Raw genomic sequence first — 23,003 nt, forward strand, 5'->3', positions numbered from 1 at the left:
ATTAGACATAGCAAAAGCAGGGAAGGGACAGATGTACCTTTCCTTCTCAAAGCCATTATATGGTCAGTTTTACCAAACCAGTTGTCTCTTATAAGAATAATTGACTTGAACGGTTTTACTGACTTTAAAAAATTTGACATAATGGCAGGACTCCCAAACGTACCTTGATGAACACTCTATTCCAGTGGAGAACATCCTATATGCCACTTGGCTCTGGTCTGTTAAATTTTATACCATTATTACAATGTCTAGTTCTTTATAAGATGAAATAAAGATCCTGGTTCTAAATTATCATAGGTAAATATATGGACCGTGAATCATGAAGCCTATATGTAGTTATAAATAACATGACAATAATACAATCTACAAAGCCTCAAACTCAAGATTTTATAGAACTGTCCTCATAATTAAGCTCAAATATTATTATTTATTGGTAGATGAACTGCACAATCCTTGGCTTTCTTTGCTCAGTATTGGCCTGGCAGAAATGAAAAAAGAAATTGTTCTGGTAACATATAAAATCTGACCTCTTAAATAAACCTTCTAACTTCCCTCATCTTGAAAATAATTTTTTTTATTTTGATAAATTACATATATATAAATATTTTGTGGTGAGACAAGCTAATACACTCTAAGAACTTAAAAGTCTCCATCTTTTGAAAAAGACTCTGAAGACCAAAAAGGTTAAATACATTGTCTGAGGTTACATTTTTAATTAGTGGAACAACCAGGGTCAGGATTTAGGTCTTCTGATTCCAAGGTTAGAAATCTTTCTACATATCAAATACTAAGCTATATTTTGTATTCCTAATGACTTCAATTTTCTAAAACCTCTCAAAAGACATGGCCATATTTAACAACAGTACTATCACATAAAGAAAAAAAGTATTTCCTTGCATATTGAAATGTTTTTGTCCCTGCAAATGAAATAATTATCAAGCAAAAAATAAGCTCATAGCAGAAGTAAATATCACATGAGACAGTATAAAAGCCTAATGGATTCGATTCAAACTGCGAAAGTGAGGAATGAGGTATATGTATATTTAAGGAAGAATAAAAACAATTTTCTTACCCATAAGTTCCAAGTTACCACATTCTAATGACTGCAGTGTGAAAATCCTGGGTCTCTGGGAAGGAATGGAATAGTGGTGAGAAAGAACAGCTCATTTCCTAGTATAATCCTCTTCCATGCAAATACATGGCTACAGTCAATGAAGAACGCCCATCTGCAGTCACTGCTTTATATAATAAGGTTTTTTGTTTTGTTTTGTCTTGCTTTGCTTAATAAAAATTCCAGTGACAATGTCAAGCATCTTATTCTTCCTTTTTACTGAACTATTTCTCCTGTGTGTCTATAATCACGGAATAAAGAGCAGAGTCTCTTATAAAGAAGTATCCATTAGAAATATTCTAAGAGGCACTGCTCTCTATGTCTTATACATTTTTTGTGCCTGACAAAAGAAAGGAGAATAGGCAGAACCTACCTTGATTTTCCAGGTTTTATAAAATTGGCCTTGCCATAACAATATGAACTGTTCATTCATCCTGTAAAAATGCCTCATATTAGAAAGCTGCTTGGCTTTTGCTGAGCTTTGGAACTGGGGGCATGGTATTTACACTGTGTCCTATTATAAACTAAATAGGCTCACACTCTAGAAACAGTTGTTGCTTAATGAAAGTAATATGCTCTAACCAAGACTATATTAGTGTCTGACAATCTGATATATAGTCAGATACTATATTAGTATCTGAAAATACTAATAATATATTAGTACTGACATCCCTTGTACTAAAATGTGTCTATTCTAATACATGTATCTGCAAATTTAATTCTATTTCTCTGGTTTTACTCCTGGGCAGTATATATACCATCACTCTTTTTCAAATGTTTCATCTGAAATCAAGAACAAAGCATCTGATGACCTTTCAAAATGTTCCCTGGTTTGGAAGGACGCCATAGTCTTTAGTGGCAGACACAGCTGGGTGAGGATTTGAACTGTACATTTAGTTGCTTGTATCATTGTGTAAAAAATTATTTAATTTCTGTTGGACATAGTTTTCCCATTTTATCATACATACCACATGGTATTTTTATGAGACTTTAAGGCAATGATCAAGTACCTAGCTCAGGACTAGAAAAATAATGGGTATTCAATGTGGTATCATGGTAAATAGCAAAGGTTTGGGAACCAGTTTAAGGTCACAGCCTTGTTCCACTATCAGTGTGTCTAAATCTTTGATTTTATAAATTGGGCATACTAGTAATAGTCATTGAATAGGTTTTATTAGAAGGATTGAGTAAGATAATCTACATACAGCACTTAGAAGAAATCTAGCACATAATAAGTCCTCTACTCATTAACTCAACAAGTGTTTATTAAGCACCCTACTACATGTGAGACAATTTTTGAAGACTGGGTATTAAACAGTGAAAGAGTAAAAAAAATCTTTATCTGTATAAGCATAACAATTTCCTATAAAGAAATACTATAAACAAGGTAAGTAAGATTACTAGTATATAAAATACTAAAAAATTCTTATGGGCCCGGCACAGTGGCTCATGCTTGTAATCCCAGCATTTTGGGAGGCCAAGGCAGGCAGATCACAAGGTCAGAAGTTTGAGACCAGCCTGGCCAATATTGTGAAACCTTGTCTCTACTAAAAAATACAAAAATTAGACAGGCGTGGTGGCACACACCTGTAGTCCCAGCTACTCGGGAGGCTGAGGCAGGAGAATTGTTGGAACCTGGGAGGCAGAGGTTGCAGTGAGTCAAGATCATGCCACTGCACTCCAGCCTGGCCACAAGACTGACACTCCGTCTAAAAAAAAAAAAAAAAAAAAAAAAAAGCTTATGGGGACATTTTAAAAGTGGAGAAAGGGAGGCAAAGATAAGATAGTCAGAAGGCACTTACTAAAAAGATGTCATTTGAGGAAAGAACTAAATGTTCACAGTTGCTAATACTATTATTTTCCTTTCTTATTTTTCATTTACCAATCCATAATAGAATCCAATAATCAGAACAAGAAGGAGAAAAATATATCAGCTACGATTAGTCAAGAAAATAGAAACCACTCAAGCTAGAAGGCACTTAATTCAGGGAACTAATTAGGTGGTTACGAAACCACTGACAGTATGAAGAAGTGAAGTTTAAGTTAAATTACTGTTTTTTTTTTCCCCAAGAAATTTGGATACTACAAGATGTTCTGGAAACCACTGCCAATGATCTCAGCTACCTACCATCCCAAAATGATAATTTTAGGGAAAACTCCTGGAAATCACTGGCAAAATCTCCTATTTGTCTACTACTTGCTAGCAGTAGGTAGTAAATGCAGGAGTAGTAAGTGCTCCTACCTGCCCCTGGGAGAGGAGTTGTATTAACTTCTCTTCTGCCTTCAAAACTGAATACAAATGAGTCTCACTAAAGGAATTTAAATTGGAGAACAGGCAGCAAGGGATTTGTAGTTTCTAGGCTTCCAGACCTTGTGACACAAAGGTGGCATAGGATGGAGTCTGTGTAGATATCTGTCAGAGAGAAAGAGAAGAAAAAACTGAAGGACAAAACTGTTTATTATGCGTTGGGCATTGTGCTAAATTCTAAACGTATTATGCATTGGGCATTGTGCTAAATGTTCATTTACTCCCCACAAAGGCATTTTATTATTGGTAAGTATATTATCTTCCCCTTTTCACAGATGAGGAAACTGGAATTTGAGTGGATTAATTTGTCCAAAGTCACACACTAAATAAGTTACAGAGCTAAATTTTATTCCTGGTAAATATGATTTTAGGACCTGCATTTTTAATCCTTTTGCTTTTATTTGCCTGTGTTCTTTATTCCTAGAGAAAGGGAAAAAGAATGTGGCTAATTATACAGTGGTCTAGATTAAATAACTAATTGTATTCATAGTATTTGTTGAAAAGGAGTTAGGGAAATTGCAACTTGAAAGGAAAAAGAGCTGATTTTGAGGGTTACAGAGGAAGAGACAGAACTCAGTAAATATTGCCAAGAGGACAAGTGAAGAAACACACAAGGACATCCTGCTACGGTATTTCTACAAATATTTTGAACTGTTCTTATTTTCAGACAGGACCCATTTTCCAAAGTAAGGTCCACAGACACTTAAAATATCAGACCTAGAGGGAATCTTAGAAATCAATTCACCCTGGATGGAGAAATGAGGCCACCAACAGTTTCAAAGTACAGAAGAGCTTGTTCCAGTTCTCACACAGGCTGACATTAGTCAAGACCTTTTTCTTTTAGACCTCATTTTAGTCTGTTTTTTAAAAAAATTGTTTAATATCTATAAATGTTTGTGTGTCTGATGGTTAAAACAGTATAGCAGAAATCTTGTTCGCTATTCTTGGCTCATCTGCAAATTTGCCGGCAGCCGTGGCATGTCTCATTCACTTCATCCAAGGTTCCAGAAACTCCATGTTCCCATGTGCGGAATAGGAGTCTTGTTAATCCTCATTCAGAATTTTAAAAGGACTGGATCATGAGTTAATTTGTGTAAAGCACTCTGAGATTCTGGGATAAAATCCATTGCATAGGCTAAGAAAAGCGGGTATTTTTTTCTGAATTATCAACCAATATTTGAAGAATGGTGGAGTCTAGATTCAATAAGGAATGGAAATGTTCTTCCTCGAAATCTTGCAGTCAATGTTGGAACAATTTCAATATCCATGAAATTTTAAATGTAATCATAAAGAGAGTTTGTCTCCAAAATTTTCCCAAGTAAAAGTAAGAAGCATTTTAAAATTACTTTAGGGATATTCTTATCTTGAGGAAACCACTGGCTGTGCTCTCCATTTAACTACATATTCCCACGCCATCTTTGGAAAACTAAATACTATAATTTGCTTCAGCCACATTGTATTAACATTTATTATTCAAAGAATAAGAACAAATAACCACTAAATATTCTTTGTTCTTTCAGAAGCACCGTGTTTCTTAAATGTATGAGTGGAAATCTAAGTGTGTGTTTAGTTTTGTTTACCAATCTTTTGTCAGTCTCCAGAGCCTGAATATATTTATATTTATTCTGTTAAACTCCATATTGGTCATTGCACTTCAGAATTAAATATTTTATTTTAGTTAGAGAAAAACACTTATCCTTAATAGCAAAAAAAATAATAGCCTATGGTCCTCACCAGATTGTATTAGAAAATGTTCCAATAATTAAAATAACCTAATCTTAATAAACTATAATTGAAAAGGAGAGGCCGGGCATGGTGGCTCACGCCTGTAATCCCAGAACTTTGGGAGGCTGAGGTACGCGGATCACCTGAGGTCAGGCGTTCGAGACCAGCCTGACCAATATGATGAAACCTCGTCTCTACCCAAAGCACAAAAATTAGCCAGACGTGGTGGCATGTGCCTGTAATCCCAGCTACTCGGGAGGGTGAGACAGGAGAGTCACTTGAACCTGGGAGGTGGAGGTTGCAGTGAGCTGAGATCACGCCACTGCACTCCAGCCTAGGCAACAAGAGCGAAAATCCGTCTCAAAAAAGAGAGAGAGATAATGACATTTTTGCTTTAAATACAAATGATACTGGCTAACCTATCGCAAAACAACTTGGAGAATTCAGTTACTTATGATTAAATTTACCTGAAACATCTACATAAATCAACTCACGGATATTACATCTTATTGGGCTTACTGGGTCTCAACATCTAGCTATCTGGGTTCTTTTCTCACTGTGCCACTAAAACTGATTTTGTCAAAGTCATCAACAGCATCTTGGAAAGTAACGGCTATCTTCTCATGAAATGAACTCTCTCTTCGTTATTTCTCAGGATTCTGTCGTAAGCTCTCTTCTCAATTTACAAATCCTCCCTGGGCGAATTCATATATTCCTTTCACTTCAATCATGTATACTTCTCCAAATTTATTTATGTCCAGATATCTCTCCTGAGCATAACACCTTTATATTCAAATATGTGTTATATATCTCCATTTTGGATATCTGTTAAGAATCTCATAATCAATATATCCAAAACTGAACTCATTACTATCCCCCAAACACTGCTTCTTCTGTGTTTTGAATATCAGTGAATGCCATCCATCAATCTGTCAGTTGCTTAAGCCATAAATCTTGCTGTTTTCATTACTACCTTTTGCTCCTTTCTCAACACCTACAACCGATTACCACATCCTCACAATACTGTCTTCTAAACACTTTTGTAGTCTGTTCATGATTTCTACTGCCTTTTTTGTTTAGGCCACAATCACCTCTTTCTTGGAGTATAACAAAAAAAAATTCCCAGTTGGACTTTCTATATTCAATCTCATCTTTCTCTGATTCATTCTTATAGTGAACTAAAATGATAATGTGAACACGGATTTTTCCTGGTTAAAATTTCAAATCTATAAACTTCAGGATAAATTCCAAATTATTTAACATGGCATAGACTGTGTGAAAGGTGTAGTCACACTGAATTTCCTTTTGGTTATTGGTCAAGCCACACATGCTCTCTTCCACACTCCCTCTCTTCATCTATCTCTGGCAATCTGTCTCTTCCTCTCTTCTCTGAATAGTATGAGGCATCCTTGATTTCTCTTTTCTCTTCCTTCTCCAAACCCAAGTCCCATTGACTCAACATTTTAAATGATCATAAATATTACTACTTCCCTCTGTGCCAAGTCTGTGTTAAATGTACTTGCTTGAGTACTTCCATAGCACACTTCACTTCCACTAAAAGTGGTAGTGGTAAATATCACTCTTTGGTAAATATCCCTTTACTTTTCTGTGATCTCTAACTTACTATAAACTCTTTAAGGCTTAGGGCCTTGTCTTGTTCAATGTTATTTACTTAGCACCTAGCTCTTTGACAAGGCATATCATAGGTTAATAGGCATATTAACCATTAATATGTGGTTTAAAAATGGAAGCAGGAATAAAAGGAAGGAAGGAGGGAAGGAAAGAAAAGGAAGGAAGGGAGGAAAGAAGAGAGGGAGGGAGGGAAAATGATAATTAGCAAAGTCATATTGTTTATTTTTTAGAAAAACAAGTTATGTTTTTCATCTTGAAAGGTTCAAGAAAAAAGTTATTTCTGATATGAGTAGATATAAAGTTGGATAAAGATGCAGTGCATGTATTAAAGACACCCAACAGTAGAGAGAAAAAAGGTGGAACTGGAAAGAAAAATGAAAAAAATCCATCATTCAAAGCCTTTAGTCCATCCCACCTTCCTTTTCCTTATGCCAACAGGTATCATTGCCCTGAGTATTATGGAACATTTCTATCTCTAGCTGAAAGTCACTTAAAATGTTGCCTGTGACATAAGAAAAAGAGTTAACTATCACTACAAAAAAAATATCATGAGAATGAAAACAAAAATAAACCTAAATCTTAGCTAACCCAACAATTTATGGTGACATAAAACTGCTGCTCTGAGCCATTCATTATTCATTCATTTACCTACTTATTTACTTATTAAGGTTAGTTGGTCTAAACTGTGACATTCCGACTGCAAGGAGGATGCCCAGTTCTAGATTCTGGCACTCAAATAAGTCAGGTTCCCTTCAAAGAAATTAAGATGCAGGCTAATTGAACTATTTTATTTTATAAAGTTGACATATTACCAAAGCACAACTACCTCCGTGGAAAGGCGATTTGAACAGTAAGCACTGAGGAAAATATGGCAGGATGCAATGCTTCATAATCATGAATGGGGGAACATGATTCACTTTTTTTTTTTTCCAACACAGTAAGCATGGGAAAAAAAATATGCAATTTGATTGCAAAGCAACATCCATCCTCTTCTGTCTCCCTTTTCTCATTGTAGTTCTTTTCCTAGGGAAGAAATACCAGATGTGCAGTGACTCACAAGCAATGCGAGGTGACAGTTCTTCCTTGTCTTGAAAGACTAAACATTTCAAAGACACATTTTTAATTGTGGCAAAACCATTTGAAACTACCCTCCTTAAAAATGACATCTTTTCTTATTTAACTTTTTCCCCTTAGATTCAGTGTAACTCAGACAGATCTCTCTGGGTGTTTGAAACTGAAAACACACACAACAAGGGGGCAATTTTGCAACCAACTCTGGGAAAGTCAGCCCAATTTATGCAAATATTTATATTCTTTTATGTCCTTAGTTTCCTCTATTATGTCTCTCCACATATATTTCAGGATATCTGTACAAAGGAACACTAAGTATTTTTTTATCTTCATTTTTCTGATTATACACAGTATGAAGAACATTAAAAAAAATGACTTATCCCATTAGCTACAAATAATTTTCTTCTCAGACATTCCAGTCATATATTTTAATGTAGTTAAGATTATAAAGCTCTCTATATAATTTTCACCCTTATTATTTTACCCTGAGTAATTTACATATCATTAAAATATCTTTCAACACATTATGCTTATTGCTAATGTTTGAGTTTTAGTCGGTTTTCATTTTTTTTTTGTTTGTTTTTTTGACATGGAGTTTCGCTCTCGATGCCCAGATTGGAGTGCAATGGCTCCATCTCAGCTCCCGCAACCTCTGCCTCCCAGGTTCAAGCGATTCTCCTGCATCAGCCTCCCGAGTAGCTGAGATTACAGGCATGCGCCACCATGCCCAGCTAATTTTGTATTTTCAGTAGAGATAGGGTTTCTCCATCTTGGTCAGGCTGGTCTCAAACTCCTGACCTCGGGTGATCTGCCTGCCTCAGCCTCCCAAAGTGCTGGGATTACAGGCGTGAGCCACTGTGCCCGGCCAATTTTTTTACTATTACAAATTATGTAGTCATCTGCTTTTGTACATTTCCTGAGCACTGAGTCATAGATGAGGAATTGCCGTATCAAAGAATATATATTATACGTAATTTGAGGTAGTTGATTTCTATTTCTAAATAGCGTTTTAAAAGATGGTAAAAGTTGACTTTCTCACATATAATACATAAGAACAATCCCTCTCACTATATTTTAGAACACACAGGGCATTATTTGTTTACCTTTCAAATATGATGATCAAAATGTAATGTTCTTATTGTTCTAATCGGCTTTTTTGATTAATAGAATTATTGAAATTTTATATGGGTGTGTTATACATGCACATTTATAATAATATGTTTATATTTATCAGTTTCTACGGAATTGCATAATATATACACAAGTATGTCTCATATGGTAAATTTATTTACCTTTCTGAGACTTCCCTTAGCGTTCATGTTTCTATGAATGTAATCACAATCTCTGATTTGGTAGAGAACTCTACCCTGTATTTGAAGCCGGGATCAAACAGTCCAGAAAAATGATCCTTCAAGAATCTGATTCCTGAGAGGACACGCTATAAATAGATCTATCTGGGCCTCTCTGTTCTCAGGTATGCACAGCATTTACTCTAAGTTTGTTCTAAAAAGCTAACCCATGATTTACGGAGCCATTGGAAGGGAAAGCCTTGGGAGGCCGAGGTGGGTGGATCACGAAGTCAAGAGATCGAGATCATCCTGGCCAACATTGTGGAACCTCGTCTCTATTACAAATACAAAAATTAGTCGGGCACAGTGGGGGGCGCCTGTAATCCGAGATACTCGGGAGGCTGAGGCAGGAGAATTGCTTGAACCTGGGAGGTGGAGGTTGCAGTGAGCTGAGATCGTGCCACTGGACTCCAGCCTGGGTGACAGAGCAAGACTCCATCTCAAAACAAAACAAAACAAAACAAAAAAAACAACAACAGAAGGAAAGGGAAAGCCAGAGTTTATTAGTTAGTTATTCTCCAAGGAGGTGTCAGCCAATGCCAAGAGAGGATGAGATCACTCTCATTTCCTATCTGGCCTTTTGGATCAGTCCACTCTGTTCCTTTGAGGGGCAATAAGATAACGAACTGGAGTATCCTGAAAGACTTCACTTGATAGCCATGTGCCCCCTTGTTTATTGCTAAGTATGACATCAGGAGGCCATATGGAATGACTTGGGGGTGATTTATGAAAGGAATTATTAAAATGAGTCATAGTAAGTACAACGGATAAACACAAAGACATGAAAACTTGGACCTTTAATAATTTGATAATGTTTTGGACAGAGTTACAGCTAATCATACACAGAGATACCAAAGAAGAAGCCGAAAGTGTTTTAAAATAGCAGAAGACATGGTACCATCAAACAAATGACAAGAAGAAACTCACAGCTATCAACAGATTCTGCCAAAAGCTCAGCTGTCCAAATTCAGTACCACTAGACTAGAGAGAGTAATTGTTAGCACTGTCAGCATGTGCCAATGCTAGTCTAACCCCTCGTCCTTTTTTTTTTTTTTTTTTTTTTTTTTTGAGACGGAGTCTGGCTCTGTCGCCCAGGCTGGAGTGCAGTGGCCAGATCTCCGCTCACTGCAAGCTCCGCCTCCCGGGTTCGCGCAATTCTCCTGCCTCAGCCTCCCGAGCAGCTGGGACTACAGGCGCCCGCGACCTCGCCCGGCTTATTTTTTTTTGTATTTTTAGTAGAGACGGGGTTTCACTGTGTTAGCCAGGATGGTCTCGATCTCCTGACCTCGTGATCCGCCCGTCTCGGCCTCCCAAAGTGCTGGGATTACAGGCTTGAGCCACCGTGCCCGGCCACCCCTCGTCCTTATAGTAGTAGTAGCACCTGCAAGACCAGTGTTGAGAATGTCTAAGCCTTTCCTATTTGCAGGACCTCTGCTGGACTCTTTCTGCTTGTTACAAACATTAAATCCCATTTCTCACACTTCAAGCGTGGATTCCCAATTTCACTTCCTCCATCTCAGGAGCGAGAAATTAAAGCATAGTACCAGCTTCTTCCAAAAATGCTTTTCAACTCCACATTCTGAATTTTTCTCTGACTGCACCCTAACCCATCAAGCTATTCTCAATGGTAAATTAATAGTAAATGGTAAATACTCATGATAAACGCTCATTGCTTATATTTATTATATAATAGTCACCATTAATTTGCATTTACTACACACTAGGCATTATTGGTAGTAGTTTTTAGGAAGTACACATATATTTTTACAGTCTATAAAGTAATTATATTAGGGTTATAATTATTATTACTAGTTACTATTTATTTCATGCCTACTTTGTCCCAGACACTGGATTGAATGTGTTGTTATAATAATGTTTATAACCTTCTCAACACAAATCTACATGATAGGTATTAAAGTCATCTCTTAAATGATGAAACTAAGATTCAAAGAGATGAATTAACTTATATATGAAGTACTTATTACTTTGGTTGACACCTAGAAAATGCCCAATATTACCTACTTTATTATTAATGTTACATGATTTGCTATCGATATTAATTTTGGGAAGTCATGGGACATGTCCCTTGAATGGAGATTTGGCTAGGGAAGGTATGCCATATATAAAAAAATTAATGTTTGTACCTTTGAGCACCATTGTATTGCCAATATTAATAATGGCTGGATACAGTGGCTCACACCTGTAATCCCAGCACTTTGGGAGGCCAAGGCGGTGGGTCATGAGGTCAGGAGTTCGAGACCAGCCTGGCCAACATGGTGAAACTCCGTGTGTAGTAAAAATACAAAAATCAGCCGGGCATTGTGGCAGGTACCTGTAATCCCAGCTAAGTGGGAGGCTCAGGCAGGAGAATCGCTTGAACCTGGCAGATGGAGGCTGCAGTAAGCTGAGATCACACCACTGTACTCTAGCCTGGGCGACAGAGCACATTCTGTCTCAAAAAAAAAAATACTAATAGTATTATTGTTAGTAACATTAAAATAATACTAACAATACCATTAATGATGTTACTGAGATATACTGTATTACATTAGTATATACTATATTAATACTCTTATGTTAATAGTATTAATATTAATTTATAGTATTATTATATATAATATATTATACTATATTATACATAATATAGTATATTAATAGTATTAATATTATATTAATGCAATGATTATACTAAAACACTGCTACTATTAATACTATTACATACTATAACAATACTAATAAAATAGCTCAGTTTTAAGTACCTACTGTATGCCAAGCAGTAGGCTAATATCTTTTGCAGTGTTTACTTTGTTTCAACCTTAAAAATCTTTGTGCAACAAACTCTTGTGTTACTTTCTGATTTACAAATGAAGAAACAAAGGATAAGAGAGATGAATTATATAAGCCATATAGCTTATAAGAAGAGAGCCAGGATTAGAATGTTGGCCCTCTGATTTAGAAGTCTTAGTTCTTAATCATTGTGCATTTGAGCTAGATGGAATCTTATACATCATTTTGTATTTAACTTATTTTACATATGAAGAAACTAGGACCCAATAAGGAAGTGAAACTGACCATGATTATATAGCATTTACTGGTCTAACTAAAATTTGCTAATAATAATAGCAGCCAAGACGAATTGCCTGTTCATTGTGCATAGTCATGATGCAAATATTATCTTAGTTACAGTCCCAGTATCCAAGTAAATTAGGCTCCCTTGATCCCCATTTTTACTATAAAGGAAACAAAAATTCAGACAGGTTAAGTAACTTGAATAATGTCAGTAACATCTCTCATTCAGTGCCCTTTCCAGGTCATCATGATGGTTTTCATGTTTTCTCTGGGGATGCTGAATCCACCTCAGACCAATCGTTCAATATTCAGAAATTTTGTGAGATGGTGGTCAAACATAGCTATTATTTAAACCTATATTTTATAGACTAATGATTTAATACATTACATTAAAAACAAAGTTAAGCTCTTTGGTACATTTTTTAGTCATTTTATTCACAATACTAATAATGTTAACAGCATTAATAATAAAATTAACACATAATACTAATAATACCAATATCATTACTGCTAACACTGTATGCTTTATTAATATTAATTATATTATTAATATTAATAATTTGCAAATATTAATATTATTTACTATATATATTATTTTACCACATCTCTAAATCCTAACTATTGTACTACATTTTACTATTACCTAGACTCTTGAAATTATGTGTCTATTGTATCTGTATGATCAGAGCACTATGTATTGTTTGGTTTCCTATGAGACATTTTCTCCCACTCTGCCTTTAGTGACGTCATGTTAGTAGCTTGAAACTGGCCATGGGAGAATTATTTACACCACCTAAATGGGCAAATGCTACAAATCAGGGCAATTATCTCCCCCACATAATCAGTAACTAAATAAATATTAGTACTTCCATGGGTCATGAGGATTAAAACAGAAGTCAAAAATGTTTTCCTGAATAAGTTAGGTCATATAAAGAAAACTCAAATGTATGTTATACACAATCAAAGGATATAATATAAGTTCACTGAACTTTAAAAAACTAACTAGGTAATATGAGTAGTACCTTTTGAATACAAATACTTTAAAGTGACAATTCCCAGGAAATTCTAGCCGATATTCAAACTAAGAGGCTTTTAAGCATAACGAAACCTGTCTCTACTTCTGTATATCATGCAGACAACTTATTGTAAGACAAAGGGTGGAAGGAAGATGATTCTAAATTTATACAACATACGGCAAGGTAGAAACATGATCAACTACTACGGTTTCTATTGGTAGACTCCAACCTTACAAGGGACAATATAGTGAAGAGTAATGCTAAACCTAACAGTCAAAAAAAAAAAAAAAATCCATTCAAGTGTGAGAGTCCATTCATTAGTGGTGCACAGCCTAAGAGGTGGAAACCAGTCCATGTGACTCACCCCAGACTTTGCCTGGCTTGGTAATGTGATGCAAAGCATTTTACCCCGTGGGTCACTGGTTCAACCTGGCTTACACTGACAGTAAATGAAAGTTGCTGGCAGAAGAAGGTGATTTAAAGCTCTGAATGAAATGAAGTAGTTATCTCAGCTCAATCCTGAATGTTCTCCTATTCCTTTCTGTAACACTTAGCAGTCATTAGCACCCTTGTTTGTTGACAGTTTTGGCAGAAAGGCCAAGATAATAAAATGCCCAGAGATTAAAATCACATCTCACCTCGGTGGTTCCTCCAGAACAGAGCTGGGAAGGAAAATCTTATTCTGCCACTTGTTCCCATTAGAGAACTTTAATTCCCAGTGTAATGCTTTTCTCAAAGAGCCTGGAGTCAAGAGTTCAAAAGAGCACTAGAGGGGGAAAAAAAATTGTAAAGCCTCTTGCTCTGTCATTTCCCTTTTGATTTTAGATAGGAAAATTCAACATTTCTAATGTCTCGCTCTTAAATCAAATTATTTGGAAGATACTTTCAGTAGGGGAAAATTTTGAACAGCTGAAGTTTGTTTGTGTTTGTAGGACCTATTTTGAAATCGTTAAGTTGGGACAATAATAAATTATAGTGTGGAATTTTAGAAAACCTCATAATGATAGAAAAGAGTAGCTGAGCAAAGTGATCTCTCTCAACTCTTTTAAATATTTAGATCCCTGGATAAAAGGCCAGGTGGTTGTCATAGAATCAGAGACTGGGACACAAATCCAAGTGTCTAAGAGGGCATTCACTTTCGTCCCTAGTCTACCATTTACCAGTACTATGATCTTCAAATGATATGCATGCTGAACTAGATGGACTCTGATTTCCTATAGTCCAGATCTGTTTTTAAGCAAATAAAATATTCTTACACTCATTTTACCAGTGAAGTACTTAAATGTGTTAATATATTTAAAGTACTTGAAGCAAGGTCTGAAACATAAGTCCTATATAAATCTGTGTCCTTATATTATTGATGTTATTATTATTTAAAGAATAAAATAAATTTCCCAAAACAAATTGTAGAGGAAAAACTAAAACTCCAGCCCTAGACATGTTTTATTTATTGATTTTTTTTTCATCAAAATACAGAATATTAAGCTGTCACATCCAATAGGTCATCATTTCCCAAACTGTTGTTTTTAGGAACAATAATCCTTCAAGACACTCCTTTGTAAAATTATTCCTTGGACAAAAATAAAATATGGGACATGCTGCTTACTATATCCCTTCTTAGAAAAAAAAAGTGCACATTAGCTTATTAAAGACTCTGCAGGCGGGCACAGTGGCTCAAGGCTATAATCCCAGAGGCTCAGGAGGCTGAGGTAGGAAGATTGCTTGAGTCCAGGATTTTGAGGTTACAGTGAGCTATGATTGCACCACTGCCCTCCAGCCTGGGCAACAGAGCAAGACCCTATCTCAAAAAAGAAAAAAAGAAAGACTTTGAGTAGTCTTTCATGAAGTAAATATATTCAATTAGGCATATACTGTGGTTTAAATGTGTCCTTCCAACATTTATGTTGAAACTTAATCCTCAATGCAATAGTATTAAGAGGTAGGGTCTTTAGGAGATGATTAGGTCATGAGGGCTTTGTTCCCATGAATGGAATTGGTGCCCTTATAAAAGAGGCTGAGATAGCCTGTCTGGTCCTTTTGCCTTTCTACCTTTTCTAGCATGTGAAGATGCCAGAAAAAGATTCCATGGATGGAACAGGCTCTCATTAGTACCAGATCTGCTGGTGCTGTGATCTTGGACTTTCCAGCCTTCAGAATTGTGAGATATAATTTCATATTATATACAAATTACCCAGTCTAAGCTATTTCTGTTACTGTCACAGGAATAGTCTAAGACAGCATAATTTGATATTCTCAAACTAATTTGACACAAATTTTATTAGCACATAATATCTATATGGCTCTCCAAATGAACTATATAGGCCTCCTTTTCCAGATATATAGAAATTAAGTCTTAATCACAGCATTTGACCATTTATACCACTTTAGACAAGCACTTACTAGGTGCTGGACTCCATGCTAAACTCTTTATAGCCATTACTCATTTAATTCTTATAACTCTGGAGGTCAGTGCCTTCATCATATCTTTACACAGAAGCAAGGGGAAGCTCATAGCTATTTAGCAATTTGTATAAAATAATACAACTAGTATTTGATTGTAGGTTTGTCAGGCTGCAGGACCTAGGCTTTTAACCTCTAAGCTCTTTTGAGTAACTATAAGTAAATGAGCAGATGCTTCCTAACTAGAGCTGGGGTGCAGACTGAGGTTGGACAGAGTGCCCCACTGAGAGGAACCTTAAACAAATGCCTCCTAAGTGACCCCAGATGGTGGAGCTAAGAAAGTGAGAAGGCGAAGGGGAAGCCAGAGTACAGATTCCCTGTGTCACAGTCAGAGCCACTTAGGGAAAAGGCAGGCCACCCTGGTAAGGAGTGAACATTCTTTCTGGGAATAGTATAAGCAGGAGTTGGATACACCTCCACTTTCATACATTTCTCCCCATCTGTCAGCATGTGTGTTCTCTGTATGTTTGCACTACACTATTCAACCATTTTCCTACATATGGACATTGGTATTGTTTGACATTTCTTACAATTTAAACATTCTGCAATTATTTTTCAAATGCAATAAACTGATTCTAAAGTTCATGTGGGAAAAAAATGCAGGAATTGTAGGAAAGTCTTAAAACACAGTAATGGTGATATGGTGAGGGCTTTGTTGCTTGTTAAACTTAATATAATGTTACTATGTTCAAAATAATAAAGTACTTTTTCAGGCATATACAAATAAATTAAGGAATAAAATTCAAAACCAGGAAAAAATTCTATCTATAGAATTCAATAGAAAAAAATCTGAGCCCTGCAAGTCAATGAGGAAATGATAGATTTACCAAAAATTGGTTTTGGGAATGATTATTTATTAGAAGAAAATAAATGTAGTCAATTATGTGCTCATAAACAAACATGAATTCAAGACAAATTTCCAAACATAAAAATAAAAGTATTAAAAGAAAAAAATACCTATGTGTATTAACTTGGGGAAGAGGGAAGCCTAGTAAGGAAGATGAAAACAAAAAGTTGTAAAGGAAAAATAAAATATCAGAAGAACTTACAAGACAACAAACCAAAAATACCTTTGGATGGGAAGAAGCAACTTAATAAAATTAAAAGAAAAATTACGGGTTAGAAGAAAACATTTTCTACACAAATAAAACATGATTAATACTCTCAAGATACAAGTAGTTCTTCAAATTAGTAAGGAGAACATATGACTCAAAAAAATTGATATTCAGGGAATTTATAACAAAGGCAACAAGAAATGATGTTACCAAAATGACAGAGTAGGAGATGCCAGCCTTTATCACCCCATAATAAAGCAAACAGAGATAGCCATCCCAAAACCAAAATAACACTGAGAGGGCTCAAGGGCTCAATTAAGAATCTCCATCTACATAGCGAATCCAAAAATATGTAGAATATTCATGCAGGAAGAATTTCTGATAAAATTAGCATATCTGAGATGCCAGGAGACATCTAGGAACAAGGAAGAAAGTTGGAGGATATTAGTTTCAGCCATGTGGTAGAAATCAACATGATGCCCAGTGACCTGCTCCACAGAGGAGGATCTTTTGCCATTGAGTTAAGCAACAGACTTTCCCACTGTTGAACCACAGAGAGAGAGAGAGAGAGAGAGAGATACAGCTGCACATTCTTCCCCCACCAAGAAGCAGCCAGTATCAAGCCACTTCAGAAATAGAGTGACCACTTCTCCCAACCTCATGCATGCTGTAATTCTCAAGTCTTGGCCACCCCGAGAGTGCTCCCACTCCAAACAGGCTCTGTGGCTGCACTGAACCTACTCACATCTCAGAAGTGGGAGCCACAATGATAAGAAGTCACGCCACATTCTAGGCCTCAAAGGCCCTGAAGGCCTGTCTGAGTACCTTTTGGAAGCAGCTCAGCTAATGTAGAGAGCTAGGCCCTGCCCTGATCCTGGAGCCACTATAAATCTGTGGATGCCTGTACTCCAGTTCTTGGCTCCCTGACCACTTTATAAGCACCCACATGTCACATACAGTTACCAATACAGTAGCCAGGTGCCGACACCAGTGGCAATACTGCCCAAGATTCCAGAGCTGTAGTCCCTCCATGCATGCCCATGCTTCAAGCCTCAGCCTCATAGATGCTCCATAGGTGCCACCCATCAGACTACTGCCAACATGAGCAGGCCTACAGCAGGATGCAGTTTCAAGAGTGATCCACTCAGTCAGAACTTCCCCAGTGAAAGAAAAAGACATCAGGAAGACCTTAGTTCCTACTATCTCCGAAGACTCCAACAATTTTTTGCTGCCACTGCAGACACCCACAGCACTGATGCTGAGGATTCCTGGGATGTTTGTCAACAGATACCTTAGCAGACAGATCTGCACAGAGACTACACAGTAGGCACCCTCAGTGTTTCCAGAATTTTTACATCTCAACAAGGGAGTGCCCTTGCACCTACTGTAGGGGAACATCTTCCACAGTCAAACTGGTTTTTAAAGTCTGTAAGAGTTGACTGCATACCAAATGAGCAGACATCAATGTAAGGTAACAAGAAACATGAAAACAAAACAACAACAACAAAAAAACAACAAGGAGACATAACACCACACACATACAAACACAATCTCCCAGTAGCTGATCCTAAGGAAATGAAAATATACAAAATACTTGACAAATAAATAACTCAAAATAACTGTTTAAGGAAGCTCAGCAAACTTTAAGAAAATACAGAGAAACAATTTTAAAAATTCAGAAAAATAGTAAACCACCAAAATGATAAAGTTAAAAGAAAGATTCAAATTATGAGAAAACCCCAGAAATTCTGGATTTTAAAAATACAATAAATGTAATAAGAAATGCTGTAGAGAGTTTGATAGCAGAATCGATCAAGTAGAAAAAAATATCTGTGAACTTGAAGACAGGTTATTTGAAAATATACTGTGAGAGAAGAAAAAACAATGAATAGGAATGAAGAAAGTTAACAGGATTTATGGAACAGCATTAAAAGAACAAATATTCAAATTACAGGATTTTAAAAAGAAGAGAAAGACAAAGGGACAAAAGCTGGTTAAAAAAAAAAAACTGAAAACTTTCCAATTTGGGAGAAAGATATAAATATTCAGGTACAAGAAAGTCAAGGGTCTCTAATCAGATTCAATCCAAACAAAACTACACCAAGATATAAGAAAACTACAAAAAATCAAAATAAAACTACATAAAATTACAAAATAATTTTAATGCTTCTAAAAGCATCAAGAGAAAAGAAGCAAATTACATAAACAGGAATTTTAATAAGGCTAGCAGCAGATTTTTCAGCGGATATCTTAATGCTAGGAGAAAGTAGGATAATATATTCAAAGCAATGAAGGAGAAAAACAACTGCCAATTAAAAATACTGTACCTGTGGCTGGGCATGGTGGCTCACACTGTGGGATTAAACCTATAATCCCAGCAGTTTGGGAGACCGAGGTGGGCAGATTGTTTAAGCCCAGGAGTTTGAGACCAGTCTGAGTAACATGGCAAAATCTCATCTCTACAAAAAAGACAAAAATCAGGCAGGTGTGGTGGTGCTTGCTGGTAGTCCCAGCTACTTGGGAGGCCAAGGTGGGAAGATCAATTAAGGCCAGGAGATTGAGGCTGCAATGAGCCATGCACTACAGCCTGGGCAACACAGTGAGACCCTATCTCAAAAAAAAAAAAAAAATACTGTACCTGGAAAGGCTGTCTTTCAGAAATAAAAGAGAGAAATGATCTTTCTAGACAAATAAAAGTTGAAGGAGTTTATCACCATCAGACTTGTTTAAAAGAAAAAAATAAAGGGATTTCTTCAAGTTGAAAGAAAAAGATTAGTAACTCTGAAACATATTAAAGTATAAACTCACTAGTAAAAGCAAATACCCAGTAACATGCAGAATTATCTGATACTATAACAGTGGTGTATAAATTGCTTAAATCTTTAGTATGAAGGTTAAAAGACAAAACTATTAAAAACAATAGCTACAACAACTAAGGGATACACAATGTAAAAAGATGTAAATTGTGACAACACAAACATAAAATACGGGTGAAAGAAGTGTAGTTATTTTATTCAATAAAAGTTAACTTGTTATTAGCTTAAAATAGCTTGTAATAAGTACAAGATATTGTATATAATTATCGTGGTAACCATAAAGCAAAACCTAGATACATCAATGATTTTTTTAAAAGTAAAGAATGAAAGCATACCATTACAGAAAATCATCTAATCACGAAGGAAGATGACAAGAGACGAATAAAGGAGCAACGGATCTATAAAACAACCAGAAATTAATTAAATGGCAGTAATAAGTTCTTACCTATCAATAATTACCTGGAATATAAGTGAATTAAATTATCCAATCAAAAGACAAAGAACTGAATGGACCAGAAACCATGACCCAACTCTATGCTGCATACAAGTGACTCAATTCTCCTTCAAGGACACATATAAATTAAAAGTGAAAGAATAGACAAAGATATTCCATGCAAGTAGAAACCAAAGAAGAAATGCCTATACTTATCTTGAATAAAATAGATTTTATGTCAAAAACTAAAATGAGAAAAAATTATAATATACATTATATAATGATAAAAGGGTCTATTCATCAAGTGGATCTAACAATTTTAAATATATGTGCCCAACACTGGAGCACCTAAATAAAGGAAATATTAATAGATCTGAAGAGGGAGAAAGACTATAATACAACATTACAAGGGGACTTCAATAGCTCACTTTCAACAATGGACAGATAATCTTAACAGAAAATCAATTAAAAAAACACATTGAATATGAACTACAATTTGGACCACATAGATCTAACAAAAATATACAGCAATGTCATTCAATAGCAACAGAGTATGTATTCCTTTGAAGCACACACAGAACATCACACACACAAATTCGTATGTTTTCTTCATGATGTTAACTGAACATCTACTGAGAACACCTGGACACAGAGGAGAACAGCACACATTGGGGCCTGTCAGAGGGTAGAGCTGGAAGGAGGGAGAGGATCAGAAAAAATAACTAATGGATGTGTGATGAAAAAATCTTTTTTTTTTTTTTTTTTTTTTTTTTTTTTTTTTGAGACGGAGTCTCGCTCTCTTGCCCAGGCTGGAGTGCAGTGGCCGGATCTCAGCTCACTGCAAGCTCCACCTCCCGGGTTCATGCCATTCTCTGGCCTCAGCCTCCCGAGTAGCTGAGACTATAGGCGACCACCACCTCGCCCGGTTAGTTTTTTGCATTTTTTTTAAGTAGAGATGGGGTTTCACTGTGTTAGCCAGGATGGTTACAACACACTCCCATGTCACAAATTTACTTATGTAACAAACCTGTACATGTAACTCTGGACCTAAAAAAAAGAAATCAGTAGATCTTCTTACATTAACAATGAACTATCTGAAACAGAAATCAAGAAAATAATCCCATTTACAAGAGCAACAAATATTTAGAAATAAATTTAACAAAGGAAGTGAAAAATCTGTAAACTGAAAATTATAAAACATTGATGAAAGAAATTGAAGACACAAATAAATGGGAAGATATCCTGGGTTGATGGATTGGAACAATTACTATTGTTAAAATGTCCACACTACCCAAAGCTATATATACTTTCAATGAAGAAAATTAACAGGATCTCTATCAAAATTCCAATGATATTTTTCACAGAAATAGAAAAACACAATCCCAAAGTTCATATGGGAACATGAAAGACCCCAAATATCCAAAGCAATCTTGAGTAAAAAGAACACAGCCAGAGGATCACACTACTTGATTTCAAAATCTATTACTAAGCTATAGTAATCAAAACAGCCTATTACTGTCCTAGAATCAGACATATAGGCCAATGGAAGAGAACAGAGAGCCCAGCAATAAATCCACACATTTATGGTAATTGAGTTTTGACAAAGATTTTCAAGAATAGACAACAGCAAAACAACAATCTCTTCAAATAGTTCTGGGACAACTGTATATTCACATGTAAGAGAAAAAAATAAACCTTCATCTCCCACTGTATTAAAAAAATCAACTCAAAATGGATAAAGAGTTAAGTATAAGCCCAGAAATAGTAAAACTACTAGAAGAAAAGATAGGGAAAATCTCCATGCCATGGTCTGGGCAATGATTTTTTAGATATGACCCCAAAGGCAGAGACAACAAAAGGAAAAAATAGACAAAAGAGATTACATTGTCTAAAAAGCCTCTGAGCAGCAAAGTAAACAACAGAGTGAAGATGTAACCTATGGAACGATAGAACATATTTGCAGACCATATATCTGATCAGGGGTTAATATCCAAAATGTATAACGAATTCAACTCAAAAGTAAGAAAACAAATAACCCAACTAAAAAATGAACAAAGCAATTGAATGGACATTCCTCAAAAGAAGACATACAAATGGCCATCAGTTATATGAAAAAGTGTTCAACATTACTGCTTGTCAGGGAAATACAAGTTAAAACAACAATGAGATATCACTTCATACCTGTTAGAATGGCTATTTTCCAAGACGCGAAAGAGAAGTGTTGGCAAGGATGTGGGGCAAAAGGAATACTTGTAGGCTGTTGGTAGAAATGTAAAGTACTACAGCCATTATGTAAAACAGTCTCAAGGCTCCTCAAAAAACTAAAAAGAGAACTAGCATATAATTCAGCACTCCCACTAATGGGCATCTATCCAAGGGAAATGTAATCAGTATGTTGAAGAGAGAGAGATACTTCTCTCTCATGTTCACTGCAACATTATTCACCATAGCCAAGATATGGAATCAACCTAAGTGTCCATGTACAGACGAAGAGACGAATAAAATGTGGTATACATATGCAATAGAATACCACTCAGTCTTTAAAAAAGAAATAACGTTATTTGTGATAACATGGATAAACTTAGTGGACATTATATTAAGTGAAATAAGTCAGGCACAAGGAAAGCAGATATTATGTGATCTCTTACATGTGGAATCTAAAAAATTGAACTCACAGAAACAGAGATTGAAAGTGGTGATTACCAGAGGCTGGGAAATGGGAGAATTGGGGAGATATTGGTCAAAGTGTGTCACCAAAATGTGTCCGGAACTGGAGGGTTCTTGGTCTCGCTGACTTCAAGAATGAAGCCGTGGACCCTCTCAGTGAGTGTTACAGTTGTTAAAGATGGTGTGTCTACAGTCTGTTCCTTCAGATGTGTCCAGTTTCTTCTGGTGGGTTTGTGGTCTCACTGACTTCAGGAGTGAAACTGCAGACCTTCGCAGAGAGTGTTACAGTGA

The sequence above is a fragment of the Macaca thibetana genome, chromosome 8 (genome assembly GCF_024542745.1).
Source record: "Macaca thibetana thibetana isolate TM-01 chromosome 8, ASM2454274v1, whole genome shotgun sequence".
In the NCBI taxonomy this organism is placed as follows: Eukaryota; Metazoa; Chordata; class Mammalia; order Primates; family Cercopithecidae; genus Macaca; species Macaca thibetana.